Source organism: Schistocerca gregaria, chromosome 9 (genome assembly GCF_023897955.1).
Source record: "Schistocerca gregaria isolate iqSchGreg1 chromosome 9, iqSchGreg1.2, whole genome shotgun sequence".
Taxonomy (NCBI): Eukaryota; Metazoa; Arthropoda; class Insecta; order Orthoptera; family Acrididae; genus Schistocerca; species Schistocerca gregaria.
In genome coordinates, this window is record NC_064928.1 from 215048758 (window position 1) to 215067257 (window position 18500).

Consider the following 18500-nt stretch of genomic DNA (forward strand, 5'->3'; position numbering starts at 1 on the left):
AAAAGTGTTCTTCTTGTGTCCGTTTTTCGCGCCGCGGTTTTCAAAGTCAATAACTCACTGCATCTCTGACGGCGCTTCGACAATAAACAAGTTACGTCACAGGTCGTTCACCTTTTACATTCTCTCAAAATTATTTGCTAACTGTAGCTGTTGCCGAGCGACTGCTCGATTATTTATTTATTTATTTATGCATTTATTTTACCTGGCAAGATTAGGGCCTTCAGGCCCTCTCTTACACCTAACCAGGCATACTCAGGTTGAACGAGTTACAGTTTCTACTTAACATTAAGGACATATAGCCTATTATGCTGTATTGATGTTAAAGAAAAAAATAGCTATTATAACAGTAGTATAATGATAATTATAACAATAAAAAATAATTATAACAATCAATAATAATAATAATAATAGTAATAATAATAATAATAATAGTAATAATAATAATAATAATGACTATGTATATGAAAGTAAACATACTTTTTTTTCTGAATGTCAGTCCCATTGTTAGTTGGGAATTTTCTCGTTATGTTCTTGCAGCTTGTGAGTTATTCTCATCGAGCAGAGACATAAGACGATAGAATGGGGTGAAAGAGATATATAAGAGGTAGATAGGTTAGAGGAAGAGAAATAGAACGGTAAAATTCGAAGCTGTGATGGAGAGGAGAAAGAAAGAGATGGGAGGGGCACAAGAATGGTGGTTATACCGTCCCTAATATGTAAGCTTTGAGTTCCCTCTTGAATGTTGAGTAGTTCTGGATAAGACGCAGATCACAGGGGAGCGCGTTCCATAGTCGTATGGCTGAGATGGAGAATGACACGGAGAAAGATTTTGTGTTATGTAAAGGTACAGCCAAGATGATAGACGTATCCGATCTGGTGTTGCGATTGTGGAATGACGATAGGTGTTTAATGTGAGAAGATAAGTATTGGGGGCACCAGTGGCTAAGAAATCGATGAAGTAAGCACATCGTGTGGAGATCGCGTGCCGTATGTGGGCGTATCCAACCTAGCTGGGAGTATGAAGGACTGATATGATCGTACAACCGAATATTGCACACGTATCTAACGCAAGCATTCATCACTAGCTCGAGGCATCTAGAATTTTCACTATTTGTGCCGTGTTGAACTACATCGCAGTAGTAAAGATTAGGCAAGACTAGTGTTTGGACTAATTTTTGTTTAACATGGGTTGGAAATATTTTTCTAAACTTTTGAATTGCATGTAGGGAGGAGAGCGATTTCCGGCAAGCTGTGACTGTTTGTTCTTCCCAGTTTAGGTGTTCATCCAAGATTATTCCAAGGTCTTTTACTGTTTTTTGGTATGGTAGTTGGGTACCATTGAGGAGTATTTTAGGGACTGTTTCGCGAAAGTACCGGCTGATTAACTTTGGATGAGATATAAGTATGACCTGGGATTTCTTGGGGTTTAGTTTCAGACCTAGGTTCTGTGCCCATCGAGAAACAGAACAAAGATCTGCGTTCATACTCGCTACTGCGCCAGCAATGTTTTTGGGGCTTGCACTTATGTACAGTTGGGTGTCGTCGGCATAAAGATGGTAGTTGCAGGAGTGAATCACTGAAGAAATATCATTAATGTACAGTGAGAAGAGTAGTGGACCAAGGACGGAGCCTTGGGGAACTCCAGAGCGCACGCTTTTCCATGATGACTTTTCCGACCCACAAATGACTTGTTGACTTCTGTTTTTGAGGTAGCTGTCGAACCATTGTATTGCGCTGTTTGAGAAATTCAGCTGTTTCATTTTAATTAGTAATATATCGAAGTCAACTGTGTCAAAAGCCTTGCTAAAGTCAAGCAGTGTTAGGATAGTAGCTTCACGTCTGTCCATAGCATGTTTAATGTCATCAGTTACTTTGATTAATGCGGTTGCTGTACTATGGTGCTTTCGAAAGCCTGACTGATATTCGTCATGGATGTTATGAGTTTTGAGATAATCCGTCAGTTGTTCATGGACGATGTGCTCTAGGGCTTTAGAAATTGCAGGTAGTATGCTGATCGGCCTGTAGTCGCCTGGCGACTTAGGGTTGTCAGTCTTGGGTATAGGCTTAATTAAACTTTGCTTCCACTCAGTAGGATATGTACTACTGACAAGAGACAGGTTGAAGATGTCTGTGATAACTGGAATAATAGTGTCTACGACGTTCTTAATCATGCCAATGCTCACTCCATCACTTCCTACTGCCTCGGAAGAGATTCTCATAATTGCCTTGTGTACTGTGCCGGTAGTGACATGTTTTAGGAAAAACTTGTCTCTCGAGAGATTGATATCTTGGGGCTGGTAATTTGTCGCTGCGAGTGAATGATTTAAAGTGATAAGGCAATCACATAATGTTACAAACTCTCGGCCGCATTCTGCAGGGGCAGTGAAGATGCTCTTGCAGCGGTTTCGATAGGAAGTGTTTGATCACCCACAATACAGCCTTCTACCGCCGAGCAGTGTGTGAGCAGTTCGCAAGTAGCAGCAAGTGACTTATGTAGCGTTCATATAAGTGTAGTACCCAAGTGGAAAAATTGTTTGAGTGTTCTTAGCGCACTTGTTTAGTTAAATCCGTCAAATCATTGTGTAGTTTCGTAATTAGCAGGGGCAGATTTGCATTTTAATATCTGTGACGTGTAAAATTGCGTTGTCGTCTGTCATTTGTTTATCTCTTTCTTTGCACGTTACTGACAGTACAGTTAGCCTTCTGCCGCCGAGCATTGTGTCAGCTGTGCGCAAGGAGCAGCATTACTGCATTTACTAGGCAGTCTTCTATTTTAATAACCGTTTAAATTTTGTGTCGAATTGTTTGTGCTCTCTGTAGATTAGTTCAGACGTTCTTTGCACAACAGTTTTTAGAATGGATAGGGACTGCAACAGTTTTTAGAATGGATAGGGACTGCAACAGTTTTTAGAATGGATAGGGACTGCAACGTATGCGGGCTGAGTTGGCATCCCTCAGCTCCCAGCTTCAGGCAGTGTTGGCTTCGGTCACACAGCTTGAGGCTGTTGCCAATGGGCATCACTGTGGGGGTCCGGATGGGGGTTTGTCGGGGACGGCCAGCTCGTCCCACGCATCCCCTGACCGGACTACGACTGTTGTTGCTTGGGATACTGCCCACATTGAGGCTGACCCCTCACCCGTGGTAGAGCGAGAGGTCATCTCGAGGTGTGGCAGGGGGCAAAAGACATTCCGGAGGGCTGAACGGAAGGCCTCTCCAGTTTGTCTGATGAACCGGTTTCAGGCTCTGTCTCTGGCTGATACTGATCTTCGGCCAGACATACCTGATTGTCCTGTTCCAGAGGTTGCCCCTCAGTCTGCAAGATCTGGGCGGTCGCAAAGGATGGGCTTACTGGTAGTTGGGAGCTCCAACGTCAGCTGCGTTATGGGGACCCTTAGGGATATGGCTTCAAGGGAGGGAAAGAAAACCAATGTGCACTCCATGTGCATATCGGGGGGGCGTCATTGCAGATGTGGAAAGGGTCCTTCCGGACGCCATGAAGGGTACAGGGTGCACCCATCTGCAGGTGGTCGCTCATGTCAGCACCAGTGATGTGTGTCTCTATGGATTGGAAGAAATCCTCTGTGGCACCCTTGCAGTACAGCAATATGTTGACAATATTCCATGCCCTGCGTTGTTACCCTTCATGAAAAGCCATGGTCTGCTTACAGTTCATCAAGATAATACCCTTTCGCACTCGACGAGAATTTCTCCTGCTTTTCTTCGTACTTGCCAAACGTTACCTTGGCCTGAAAGGTCGTCATATCCCTCCCAAATTGAGAACATTTGGTGCCTTATGGGCAGGGCCTTCCAATCAGGTCTGTGTATTGACGATCTGTGCGTCAGTTGGAAAAAATTTTGCATGATATCCCTTAGGTCGACATCCAACAATTCTATCAATCAGTGCCTAGCTAAATAACTGCTTGTGTAAGGGCCAGCGGTGGTCCAATTGCGTAACTGACTTGCTGAATTCGTAAAGCTGTTTCTCTTGAATAAATCATCCAGTTGTTGTGGAACTGTAATCATTTGGTTGTCTGTACATGCACATCACTTCCATCGACTTTCGTCTCATTCATATAATTTCTTCATGGTTCTTTTTTTTGTGTTAGAGTGTATTTTCCCCGCTGAAGACTTGTAACTTATGTGCCTTTGTGAGCAATGGTCCTCTATGATGTAACAGACTTCAAATGTCCATTTCCCATTGTTCCCTACGCAATGCTCAGTTCTGATTTATTCAATCAAAAAAGGAAAAGTTCTTGGTTTGAGTTCTCGTGCAGCAAACAGATTTAATCTTTCAGGAAGTTTCAAAATCAGGGCGGCTTTTGGATTAAAGGGCTGGATACGGTCCAGTTACGTTGTGCAACAGAGATTATCGATGTACTGACAAAATATGATGAATGCTTCATAACACACTAGAGGGGTCCATGTAGTGACAATTGTTTTTGGGTATAAGCTCTTGAATAAATTAAATCAACATTGAGCGACCACTTTGATATTTGTGTTTATGAGGGAACCCCCCTGCGTAGCCCCTTCAGTATCTGCATCTGTGAGCAGGACATCAATCAGCAGCAGTCTGAATCCGCCCCAACTTATACAACTGTAGTGTGGTCTGCGAATGATGGTTACTATTGATGGTTGGCATTGTGGTGGGACTACTGTATCAGAAAGGGTCAAAGTCACTGATAGCATTATTTGAGAAATGTTTGCCATGTTTTTAGCGGTCTGAAATGATGTTTCAGGTGCTCTCATGGGAAATCTGGTGATATGTCCTTGTTGGTGGCGAGCGCCAAGTGTCACACCTAGCCACATGAGCGACATCAGCCTGAGCAGTGGTTGCCCAATGGAGTGGCCATTCAGTGAGGGCGAGGAGCACGATGAGGAAGAAGAGACTTGGTCTTGGCAGACCAAGATAGGAGGTGACAGTAGGTCTCCACCGAGAGCTGACACCTGGAGGTGGCATCTGGAGCAGAGGCTGGTGGCAGAGGAACAGAGAATGATGAGCAGCAACAACAAGCTGACCACTTCCAACTGACTCTGGTAAGAAAGCCTGGTGAACTTGAGTTATGAGATAAACCAGAGGCTAGTAGAGCAATAGATTTGAGCTGTGGTGCCATTACAGGAGGTTTGGTAGATGATGCTATGGAATACCTCAGACCAGACATTTCAAGTAACTTCCATAATATGAATTTGACCCTCACTACCCCAACAGAAATAATGTCCATCATAAAATCTTTAAGATTAAAAACATGTAGTGGGTATGATGAAATATCAACAAAGTTAATTAAAGAATGTGATTCTGAGCTAATTAACACATAAAGCTATCTGTGTAACCAGTCGTTTATCAGCGGAATATTTCCTGAATGGTTGGAATATGCTGAAGTTAAGCCACTGTTTAAGAAGGGAGATAAAGAAATAGCATCAAATTTCCATACATTTCACTGTTGCCAGCATTCTCAAATATTTTAGAAAAAGTTATGTACAGTCGGCTTTATAACCATCTTATCTCAAATAACATACTGTTGGGGTCACAGTTCGCATTTCTAAAAGGTTCTGATATTGAGAAAGCTATCTACACTTACAGTGAAAATGCGCTTAATTTATTAGACAAAAAATTGCAGGCAACTGGTATATATTGTGATTTGTCAAAGGCATTTGACTGTGTAAATCACAATATCCTTTTAAGTAAATTAGAATATTATAGTGCAACAGGAAATGCAGCAAAATGGTTAAAATCTTATATCTCTGGCAGGAAATAAAGGGTGTTATTAGGAAAGAGACATGTATCAAGCTATCAGGCATCATCCAACTGGGAACTAATTACATGTGGGGTCCCACAAGTATCCATTTTGGGGCCCTTACATTTTCTTGTATATATCAATGACCTTTCATCAGTTACATTACCAGATGCCAAGTTCGTTTTGTTTTCCAATAATACAAACATTGCAATAAATAGCAAATCAAGTGTAGTCTTCGAAAGATCAGCTAATAAAATATTTGTGGACATTAATCACTGGCTCCTAGCCAATTCGTTGCCACTAAACTTTGAAAAAACACACTACATGCAGTTCAGAACTTGCTGATGATACAAGTATAGTAATAACATCCAAAAACCAAGAACTAAGTGATGTAATTGTAAATGATGTTTTTCACAAAATTATTAAGTGGTTCTCAGCAAACGGACTCTCTTTAAATTTTGATAAAACACAGTATATACAGTTCCGTACAGTAAATGGCACAACTCCAGTAATAAATATAGAATTTGAACAGAAGTCTGTAGCTAAGGTAGAATTTTCAAAATTTTTAGGTGTGTCCATTGATGAGAGGTTAAACTGGAAGCAACACATTGATGGTCTGCTGAAACGTCTGAGTTCAGCTACGTATGCTATTAGGGTTATTGCAAATTTTGGTGATAAGAATCTCAGTAAATTAGCTTACTATGCCTACTTTCATTCACTGCTTTCGTATGGCATCATATTCTGGGGTAATTCATCGTTGAGTAGAAAAGTATTCATTGCACAAAAACGTGTAATCAGAATAATTGCTGGAGCCCACCCACGGTCATCCTGCAGACATCTATTTAAGGATCTAGGGATCCTCACAGTAACCTCACAGTATATATATTCCCTTATGAAATTTGTTGATAATAATCCAACCCAATTCAAAAGTAATAGCAGTGTGCATACCTATAACACCAGGAGAAAGGATGATCTTCACTATGCAGGGTTAAATCTGACTTTGGCACAGAAAGGGGTAAATTATGCTGCCACAAAAGTCTTTGGGCACCTACCAAACAGCATCAAAAGCCTGACAGATAGCCAACTAACATTTAAAAATAAATTAAAAGAATTTCTAGATGACAACTCCTTCTACTCATTGGCTGAATTTTTAGATATAAAGTAAGTAAAAAAAAAAAAAAAAAAAACTTAATCATTAGTGTCATGCAATATTTTGTGTAATGTAATTTCTTGTACAGACATCTTTTATTAACCTGACACGTTCCACATCATTACGAAGTGTCGTATTCATGATCTATGGAACAAGTATTAATCTAATCTAATCTAATCTAATCTAAGGGGTGTCCCTCAAGTATATGCCTAACATATGATGACAAGCATATAGAAGAAGTGGACAGTGTTATATTTTTGGAATTACAGCTTGATAATAAATTCAACTGGGAGGAGCACACCACAGAACTGCTGAAGCGTCTTAACAAATCTCTGTTTGCACTGCGAATTGTGTCAGACATAGGGGATATAAAAATGAAAAACCTGGCATACTATGCTTACTTTCATTCCATAATGTCATATGAGATTATTTTTTGGGGTAATTCATCAAGCCAAGCTAGAGTTTTCCGGGCACAAAAGCGTGCAGTAAGAGTTATATGTGGGGTGAACTCAAGAACATCCTGCAGAAGCCTGTTTAGGAAACTAGGGATATTAACTACTGCTTCCCAATATATTTATTCCTTAATGAAATTTGTCATTAAAAATATATCACTTTTCCAAACCAACAGCTCAATTCATGGAATCAATACTAGAAATAAGAATAATCTTCACAAGGACTAAAGCCACTTAGTCTTGTACAAAAAGGTGTGCATTATTGAGGAACACACATTTTTAATAACTTGACAGCACCCATAAAAAGATTAACAACCAATGAATTCACTTTAAGAGAAGCCTAAAGGATTTATTGGTGGACAACTCCTTCTACTCCATTGATGAATTTCTCAGTAAAACCAACTGATTATATATATAAAGATGATGTAACTTACCAAACGAAAGTGTTGGTATGTTGATAGACACACAAACAATGTTTGGTAAGTCACATCAACTTTGTTTTTAGATATATTTTTTCCCACGTGGAATGTTTCCCTCTATTATATATATACAAAAGCGCTGGCAGGTCGATAGATACACAAACAAAGACAAACATACACACAAAATTCAAGCTTTCGCAACCAATGGTTGCTTCTTCAGGAAAGAGGGAAAGAGAGGGAAAGACGAACGGATGTGGGTTTTAAGGGAGAGGGTAAGGAGTCATTCCAATCCTGGGAGCGGAAAGACTTACCTTAAGGGGAAAAAAGGACAGGTATACACTCGCACACACACACACATAGCCATATACCTGTCCTTTTTCCCCCTTAAGGTAAGACTTTCCGCTCCCAGGATTGGAATGACTCCTTACCCTCTCCCTTAAAACCCACATCCTTTCGTCTTTCCCTCTCTTTCACTCTTTCCTGAAGAAGCAACCATTGGTTGCGAAAGCTTGAATTTTGTGTGTATGTTTGTGTATTTATCGACCTGCCAGCGCTTTTGTTTGCTAAGTCACATCAACTATATAACTTCTGCACAACTTCAGTGCAGTAATGTGTTCATTGTAAATAAGTATTATAGTAGTTGTGTAGTTGTATTACATGTTTATTACCTTATAAATAAAGAAATAAACTTTTTAATTTTAAATTCAGTGCCATAGCATTTCTAATATGACTCTTTCATATAGTGTTCATTAAAAAATGAAGATCATTCCACTTGGGACCTGTGGAATGGTACATTATCTTATTTGTTTTAGTTGTAAATATTTGTCATGTATTGTTGTTTTTCTGACATGTTTCACATCCTGGAGGACCTCCTCACCACGGATCAATTGGAATAAAAGTAAATCTAATCTAATCTAATCTAAGTGCTAGCACATTGAGAGGGTTGGAGCTCTCAATTTAGGTGACAGGATAGCAGGTGGACTTGATATGAGTGGCAATGTAGCTGGTGAATTTGTATTGTTGGTCATCCAAAATGAAATGAGAATATATACACTTGAGTAACAGGACAACCTAGGTGGTAGGAAGGTAGGTGATTTGAATAGTGAAACCATCTAAGTGCTAAGTAATCATATGGATTTGATTTATAAGACTATCTTGGTGCTATAGTAGATTTGAATTGTAGTATATATTAAGGAAGCAGGTAGAACTGACATAAAGGTCCATGTAGGTGCTAGGTGACGATGTTCATTTGAGTCATGAGGCTGTTTAAGTTTATGTGCTTCAAAACCACTGCTGCATAAAAATATATTCAACATTGGTAGTTATATGGAAAATTAGGACAGAAATGTATTTTTGTGATATATAGGACTGTATCTTAACACTGGATACCAGTGATGAAGGTGGTAAGACTAAAAATTAAATTACAATATATATTTGATTGCAAGATGTGTTAGTCCAAGGTGTTATGTTAAGTAACCGCAGGCTAAATATTTTCATGTTGTAAATTTTATTTATTGTGCTAGGCGAAAATTATACAGTCCAGGTAGGCCTCAACATCTCAGTCCAAAACCAAGAACAAGCTAGACTGCCTCTCCTACATTTATTGTGGTAAAACAATTAGCATTACATTATAAATTGTTGAATAGTTCATTTATAATAAATTTTTCCATATCACCAGAATTTTTCAGTGTACATCGCCTGATTTTCCATTCATCCCTGAAAAGTTATATTTTCCATTAAATACTGCAGTAATATTGCTTACAATTCAAGTGTAGCACATTTGTCTCCATTTTCTGGAATGTCACTAATTATTCTGCTAAACTGTATGTTGACACTTGCCTACAAAACTGTATTAATTTAACACGTAGCTGAATATCTAACTCAAACTTTACATTACATAATGTAAAGAATGAAGCACCACATAGCCAACTTGCATATGTTTACTGTACATTGTTAACTTTGCAATTTAGAAAATCTAATTACAGAGAAAAGTGACAACATTATAATGGAATCAAAAAATGTTAGCTATTCAGTCATAACTACATGACAACACCAAAAGCAAGCTATAAATAAAAAATACACATTGAACCACACTTTGTAGCTACCTGAAAGGAATACTTAACTTGCTGTTTCTTCACGATCTTGATTTGGGTCTGTATCTATTTTCTGCAAACATTTGCACCTTTAATAAATGCTTAGGCACTCCTTGTCAGGCAATCTGTGTTTTGTTAATCAAATTCAAATAATGTGGCTTAAAGGGTTAATTGCTTTAGAATTGTTGTTTATTCACATCACAAACTAACACAGGTTTTGTTCTGGCTAATGATGTAACACTGACCTCCATCAACTACTGCCGCTACTGCTTATATGTGTTGTAACAACCAAAATACCAAATACACTCATTATTTCAAACATTTTTTTTGAAGTTTGTAATTAACAGTTGATTGGTTTTCCAAAACAAAATACAGAAATGAATTTATATGTGATTACAATAACTTGAGAGTAATTATTATGCTATATAGTACAGTTACCATTGCCAAAACAAAAGAAATGCCTGTTTACATTGATGTTTCAGTTTAAAACGATTACAATGTTTTTAATATGGGTTTCAGTTTGATGCTAACATGAATCCCCGATCTTTATATGCCACTAAACATTAATAACAAACAAGGCTTTGTACAAACATTTTGTAAATACGAATTTTAGCATGTGTTTACAGTGGTTACACATTTTTAAGGACAGAAACTACATTTCGCCTTACTCTTAGCACATTCCATTATTATTATGTTCCAGGTACCTCAGATCCATTAATCCAAACAACTAATTGTAACAATCTTTAAACATTACTATTTAACTTGCACTGGTCTGTGGTTCATCAATGTTGTGGATGGTGCGAATTATGAGAACATCACGAAAATTTCAAGCTTGACAAATTGTTTATTGACATCAGCTAATCGACAGAACTGACATAAATGCAAAACAACTGATGAAACTGAGCTAAACCGAACTGAACTGCACTGGCTCCTGAAGTAAACAAAACTTGACTGACTCTCCACGCAGCATTGCTGCATCGCTTTAAATACAATTTTAACAATTGCTACCATAGTTAATTTATTACAAACTGTAACTTACAATTAAAAACAACTTCATCTAAACTAACTGCTGTTACAATAGTACAGCTTATTTTTTATTTATTTATTTATTTACTTAGCATTCTTGTATCTCGTCATTATAAAAATGATATGGGATTTGTCATACAATGCCTTACATGGTAAATAGGACATGAAAAGATTTACAATTATATGGTCCATAAAAAAATATTATTACATATAACATGAAACCATATGCATTATAACATTAATAATATGCTAAATTAGAATAATAGATAAATACAATTTATATATGAAGACAGTAACTGTTCTCGAAAGAACAGACTCTATTAATGACTGTGCAGCTTTCCCTAGAATAAATGATAATTAATTGGAACCCTCATCTGCCGACAGGTGTTGTTGACATACCTCGATGGGGACAGCTGAAATTGTGTGCGCAAGTAATGAGTGGATGGGCAAGTATCTATTACGTACATTACATGTGTAGAATTGTGGACAGTTGGGAATGTGGGTCTCATGGGAAGCGTGCAAGGGATACGTCCCTGCAGTCGCGCTATTTATCTGTGTCCTCAGTGGTTCAGATGGATAGAATGTCTGCCATGTAAGCAGGAGATCCTGAGTGCAAGTCCCGGGCGTGGCACACATTTTCAGCTGTCCCCATTGAGGTACGTCAACAACACATGTCGGCAGCTGAGGGTTTCAATTAATTATTATTTATTTTAGAATACAATTTAGTTTTCAATGAGTATTTTGGGTCATTATGATGAAGGAAATAAGCTACTGTATATTGAATACTGGTGATAAGTATTCCTTGACACTATAAGAACTTTTTAAGTTTTTTTTTAAATATGTGGAACTTTGGTATACTTTTAATTTGCTTTGGTAGTTCACTAAATAAGATTTTTCACTGATAAAGAACACTTTTTTGAGACTTTCTCTATGAAAGTCATCTCTCTTTCTTGTTTTGTAGTTATAAACTTGACTGTTTAACAAATTATGTTCTTGGTGTGCCTTCATAAAACATATACTTGCATAAATATAGATACATGGTAGTCATGATTTGTAGTTCCTTGAAAACTTTTTTACATGATTGTCTGTGTAATACCTCTGGTTATCCTTATTGTCCTCTTTTGAAGCACAAACGGGTGTTTGGCCAAACTGGTATTCCCCCAAAATATGAGACCATATCTTAGTGTGCTATGTATGAGTACAAAGTATGAACATAACACTGCATCAACACTAGAGTAATCTTTTAGTATTCCAAGAACATAACAATACTGACTTAATTTTTTGTTTAACATTTCTGTGTGTTTCTCCCACATTAAATATTCATTTAGCCATAACTCTAAAAATTTAGTTATGGGGAGTTAGCTCTATTTTACGCTGCCCAAGTTCTACAGTTAGATCAGATTTTACTTTGTTTGTATGTGTCTGAAGTTCATCAAAACTGTTTTTTGTCCTTAACAATTAATTTGTTGTTTGTAAACCACTGGTTTGCTTCTTCTGTAGCTACTGTGACTCTCTCCAGTAAGTCAGTTTCATTCGTAGTTTTGACAAACAGATTGGTGTCGTCCGCAAACAATAATGCATCTGCTGTTGGTATATGGCTGGGCATATCATTTATAAATATTAAGAATAGCAATGGCCCCAGTACAGAGCCCTGCGGCATGCCATACCTGACTCATTGGTATTCTGATGAGTATACTTTACCCACATGCTGTAACTCTACCTTCTGTTCCCTTTTAGAAAGATAGGATTTGAAGCAACCATGTGCTACTCCACAAACCCTGTAGCAATACAGTTTCCTTAGCAGTAAATTATGGTCAGTGATATAGGATGCCTTAGACAGTTCCAAAAACAGGCCACAGTTTAATTCATTTATGTCTAAAGAATTTATGATCAGTTTTAAAAAGCTATAAATTTCTGGGTCAGTTGACCTATATTTCCTAAAACCTTTTTCCCATTAACTAGAATTTGATTTTTATTAAGAAAAAGAGACAGTCTTTCATGCATTACCCGTCAATTACTTTTGATAATCCAGATAACAACGATATAGGTCAGTAATTGATAACATCATACTGGTCACCCTTCTTGTAAATAGGCTTGATAATTGATTTCCTTAATTTTTCTGGGAAGACTACTGTGCTAAATGACAAGTTAATCATGTCAGCAAGTGGAGAATCTACGTATCTTGCACAATTTAAAACCTGGTTTCATTATATAATCTATCTGAAACCTTTCAGTATCTCCAGGCTTCTTCCATGTATACAATCTTCTTTTATGATTTTTGAACCAAGTGTTAGCTATGATTAACTTGTGCTCTGTGCAAAATTCTACCAGGCAGCTTCCTCTTTCATTTCTTAGCCCCAATCCATATTCACCTACTACGTTTCCTTCTCTCCCCTTTGTTACTACCAAATTCCAGTCACCCATGACTATTAAATTTTTGTCCCCTTTCACTATCTGAATAATTTCTATTATTTCATCATACATTTCTTCAATTTATTCGTCATCTGCAGAGCTAGTTGGCATATAAACTTGTACTACTGTAGTAGGTGTGGGCTTCGTATCTATCTTGGCCACAATAATGTGTTCACTATGCTGTTTGTAGTAGCTTGTCCGCATTCCTATTTTCCTATTCATTATTAAACCTACTCCTGCATTACCCCTATTTGATTTTGTGTTTATAACCCTGTAGTCACCTGACCAGAAGTCTTGTTCCTCCTGCCACTTCACTAATTCCCATTATATCTAACTTTAACCTATCCATTTCCCTTGTTAAATTTTCTTACCTACCTGCCCAATTAAGTGATCTGACATTCCATGCTCCGATCCATAGGAACGCCAGTATTGTTTCTCCTGATAATGACATCCTCTTGAATATTCCCCGCCCGGAGATCTGAATGGGGGACTATTTTACCTCAAGAATATTTTACCCAAGAGGGTAATCATACAGTAAAGCTGCATACAGTATAGCTGCATACCCTCGGGAAAAATTACGGCCGTAGTTTCCCCTTGCTTTCAGCCGTTCGTAGTACCAGCACAGCAAGGCCGTTTTGGTTATTGTTACAAGGCCAGATCAGTCAATCATCCAGACTGTTGCCCTTGCAACTACTGAAAAGGCTGCTGCCCCTCTTCAGGAACCACACGTTTGTCTGGCTTCTCAACAGACACCCCTCCATTGTGGTTGCACCTGCAGTACGGCTATCTGTATCGCTGAGGCACGCAAGCCTCCCCACCAGTGGCATGGTCTATGGTTCATGAGGGGGGGGGGGGGGGGGGGGGATGTAGATCACTTCTTATATTAAATGGATAATTTTGCTTCACATAAGTGCATTAACCTCCAACTCCACAGATGTTCTACTGTATGCACATGCTAAATTGTAAATCTTTAAGGCTAGGTGATTAATTTCTCATTATGTTCTTCAAATGCTCTGTGATACCAACTGAGCTGTCAATAAACTCAACCTAAAGCTCTGGCCATTATACTTCATTTGTTAGACACTGAATATTTGGTGAACAAAACAATTGTACTTAGAATGGAGGGAAATTGGTCCACCCATGGTATAAGTTAAGTTTACTGCAGGATCCTTCAATTACCTTCTCATACAAGTGTAGAGTGATTGGGGTAACCGATGATATGATAGTGAAAGTAGCATACTGTATAAGACAGTTGTGAGAGCTACTCATGAAACTGCCTTTTAAAATCTCAGAGCAATTGAGAACACATTTGGCAAATTTAAGTGATAGGTTGCATGATGATATTGCCACAAAAGTGAAGGAGAGAAAGGGGGCCTATAAGAGATAGCTTATTAGCAATAGGAGTGATAATAGAAGTAGGTATGTAAAACTGAGGGGAGAAGGAAAGGAAGCAGTAATTAGAGCAAACAATGCTGTCAGGACTTTAAATGTGAAGAAATTAATAACTGCATAGGGAGTTCAAAGTCCAAAGAGGCATGGATGGTGATAAAACAGATAAGAACGAATGACAAAAGCATCGGTAGTATTAACTTCCAGCTGATAAGCATAGATAGATGGAAGACACACTATGAAGAACTTTTTAAAGAAGATCAACCTGAATTTTCATGTTATGTGCTCCTTTACAAGAAAGAAATGTGACAATGGAAACCAAGAGGTGACAACAGCAGAAGGACAGGACACAGTTAAGCAATTCAAAAATGCCAAAGCACCAGGACCTGGAGCTGTGTATATGGAGTTGTTGAAGGCCAGGCCAAACATGTTATTTGAACATCTCACAAAACTCTTTAATATCTGTCCTAGTGCAGAGGAAATCTCCGTCGAGTTTAATGAAGGGTTCATCATAAATATATTTAAAAAGGGAAGCAAGGATGACTACACAAAGTTTTGAGGTATCACAGTTCTCATTTCTATATCAATATTATGTGGTAACATCCTTAAAACTAGAACTGAGAGGGAAATTTAGGAAGTAGAAGAACAGAGTAACTAACAGGCAGAAAGGTCTTGTATCGATAATATCTGCTGCATTAGACTGGTGACTGACAAGAGAATGGCACATAACTTAGAGACACACTTGGTTCATATAGACTTGCAGAACAACTATACAGTATACCACTCTCAAGGATGCAGGAACCAATAAATAACCAAACATTTATAAATGTTACATGCAAGTCATTAGAAAGCTGTATTTAGATAATATTTGTCACGTTAAAAGTTAGGAAATTACTTCAGCAGAAACTTAAGGATGGTAAAGAACTGAGACAAGGATTCTGCTTAGTGCCTACTCGCTTTAAAATGTCTTTCAGTGAAGCACTGAAACCTCAGAATAGGAAGTGCAAAAACATGGGCATTTTGCCAGCAATCAGGTCATCTTTACTGAGGAAGAAGAGGATGTGTTTTTTACTTTAACAATGGTTAAAGAAGAATACAAGCAACAAGTCATGAAAATTAACCTTGCAAAGACTGAAATATTGGTTGTTGGTTGTACAGAAAAGGATTGTGTTACGCACGGTGGACATTTAGTAAAGTGGAGTGAATCACATAAATATTTAGGGACAATCATTTTGGATAAAGGTAGAAGCAATGAGGAAATAAAGCACAGAATATGAAAGAGAAAGGTGGCAATTAAGCAGTTACACTCCATTACTTGGAAAGAAGCTACGTCAAAAAAATTGAAAAGGAGGATATAGGAAAATATAGTTGAAAGCATTGTTCTGTAAGGGGCTGAACTGTGTGAAGTCTCCAGGGTAAGTGACAAGAAATTAAAGGCAATGGAAATAAAGTTTTGGAGATGGAGTTGTGAAGTAGAAATAAGAGACAAAATAAGAAATAAAGTGCTATGAGAACAGATGGGATTTATGAAGGATATTAGAGACACCACTGAAAATAAATAGCTGACATGGTATGAACATCTTAGAATAACACCAGAGGAAAGACAGACTTCTAAAACATGGCACTGGAGACCTCCACGACATAGAAAAGGAAGAAAATGCTCCTACATTGGAATGGCGGAGTGAAGGTGTGATGCAGGACAGAGCCGCCATGTGTTAAGAGGGCTAGCAAGAGACACCACAAGAGGTACAAAACTTGCAGAAAGAAGAGAAGGAACTGTTAATTTGTTATTGCTTGATTTAGCGTTTTCTCCTCTCTCTGTTTTATTGCTGTTGTGAATTAGTTTTATGCATAATTATTTCAGTTATATTCAAGTGGTGTGTGACACATTTGAATTATCATCCCCTCACTCTGCAGACTGTATCAGTTACCCTTGTTTTTCATTATTTTATGTATATCCACAAGCATTTTACTAAAAGTCATTGTGGCTAGTCTGTTTAAGTGCATGTCATCCCTTCCCAGACATTTGTCACTTAGAAATTTGTTATGGTCAACGAATATTGCACCAAACATTTCACACAGTTCTCCAATGACATTGTTTATTTTGTTTATATAAGTATTACTCACCAGTCTTCTTTGTAAAATTCCACTGATTACCAGATTCACACTTTTGGCTGGGAAAATTACATTTCTTCCTGGTTGTTGCTTTGGATAGAATTTGTCTCTACCATTCCACTTCCAAACAGCACACGGGAAAAACGAACACCTAAACCTTTCTGTTCGAGCTCCAATTTCTGTTATTCTATTTTGATGATCATTCCTACTTATGTAGGTTGGGCTCAACAAAATATTTTCGTATTTCGAAGAGAAAGCTGTAGACTAAAATTTCGTAAATAGATCTCGCCGTAACGAAAAACACATGATGCTGATTCACTTCCTAGCTTAGCATTTGCTTCTTTTAGAGATTTTATCTCCTTTTTGAATGATCCACTGTAACTCTCAAGCAATTTCATTATTTTTCTTCAATTTTTATTGTGGTTACTAATTCAGTGTTTCACACAATAAAGAAGTTAGAGCAATACCATGGGGAATCATCACTTATGAATTTTATATTCATTTTTGCACACTTTTCATGAAACCAACAGTTGAACTTTACACATAAGACAGCTTTCGTATCACATTTTTTGCACTGCTTATATAGTGAAGTGTTATTCTTTTCATTTTTATAAGACAGCGATGTGTTGTTACATTGTTCAGTCGGTGCCATTTTGCATCACTGGGACATTGGGGTATTAGTTTCTGTGATGTTTTCAGTCATTTGCATACTTTTACACTGTTTGTCTACAATTTTTGTTTCTTGATTAATTAAATACAACTTTCTTCGCAAAAATTTCAAATAATCTTTCAGTAATGGACAGTTTGGCATCCAGATTGTGCAGCACTCCAGGACTTAGTTGAGTTCCCTGGCTCTTTCTGTTGCAGATCTTGCAGTAACATCTCATGAAATGGCACTTGATCACTCTACTCTATGCAGAGTCCATCAGACTAGAAGGCCAACATAACAGCATATCTTTACTGAGCCTATGTAATGTGGAATCTGTTTTTATCAAATATATGAAATTATGTGAGTCTTTTCAGTGTTTTTATTTTGAAACAAAATTCCTCAGGCTGAAAGGATTGTGCACACAGCAGCACCTCATGTTCGATGTGTGTTACAACAATAATTAATAGACTTTGTCTGCAGTCAAATGCTTGAAATGGTAACAATACTACTCCTTCTGAGAACTGGGGCTGAAAACAATTTCAAAGCGGTTTCTACCACTATACACATATATGATTATATTTCACTGTATTTTCTAATGGTCTAGTTGTTCAGAAATGCTTGAAAATGCTAATTTGTACCCATAAATTACAGGAGAGATTAAAAATACTGTTTAAAATGTGTAAACCATATCAGCGAGATGTCAAATTTCACTTGTTACATTAAAATGACTTTTATGATAATAACAGAATATCAAACAAAGGAAAAACTCTTCAGAAGGCTTTCCATGCTACATACATGGTATTGTGTTGTTATTTATGGCAGGATATGTCTCTTAAGTGAATCCATTTGTTAAAGCATATTTCATGACTTACCATGTTTATGATGTTCCTTTTGGTGATAACAAACAAGACTGTTCGAGACTGTACTGAATAGATTCATGAAAATGAAATATAAAATCTAAAATTTGTACATAACTTAGAAATAATAAGCTCACCACACAAAAAATTGGTCAATCCAGTATGCCCACCCAAATGAATTGTTATGTTTTTGCAAATGGCACAG

General features: G+C 37.6%; 1 long non-coding RNA gene across 1 annotated transcript in view; it reads left to right on the forward strand.

The window, feature by feature from the left end:
- The window catches only part of LOC126291965 (uncharacterized), a 35059-nt gene extending 17252 nt beyond the window's left edge, over window positions 1-17807 (forward strand). The window contains exons 2-3 of the long non-coding RNA XR_007551963.1: window positions 4738-5035; window positions 17657-17807. This is a non-coding gene — a long non-coding RNA (uncharacterized LOC126291965). The remainder of the gene's footprint in view (window positions 1-4737; window positions 5036-17656) is intronic.
- The last annotated feature ends 693 nt before the right edge of the window (window positions 17808-18500 follow it).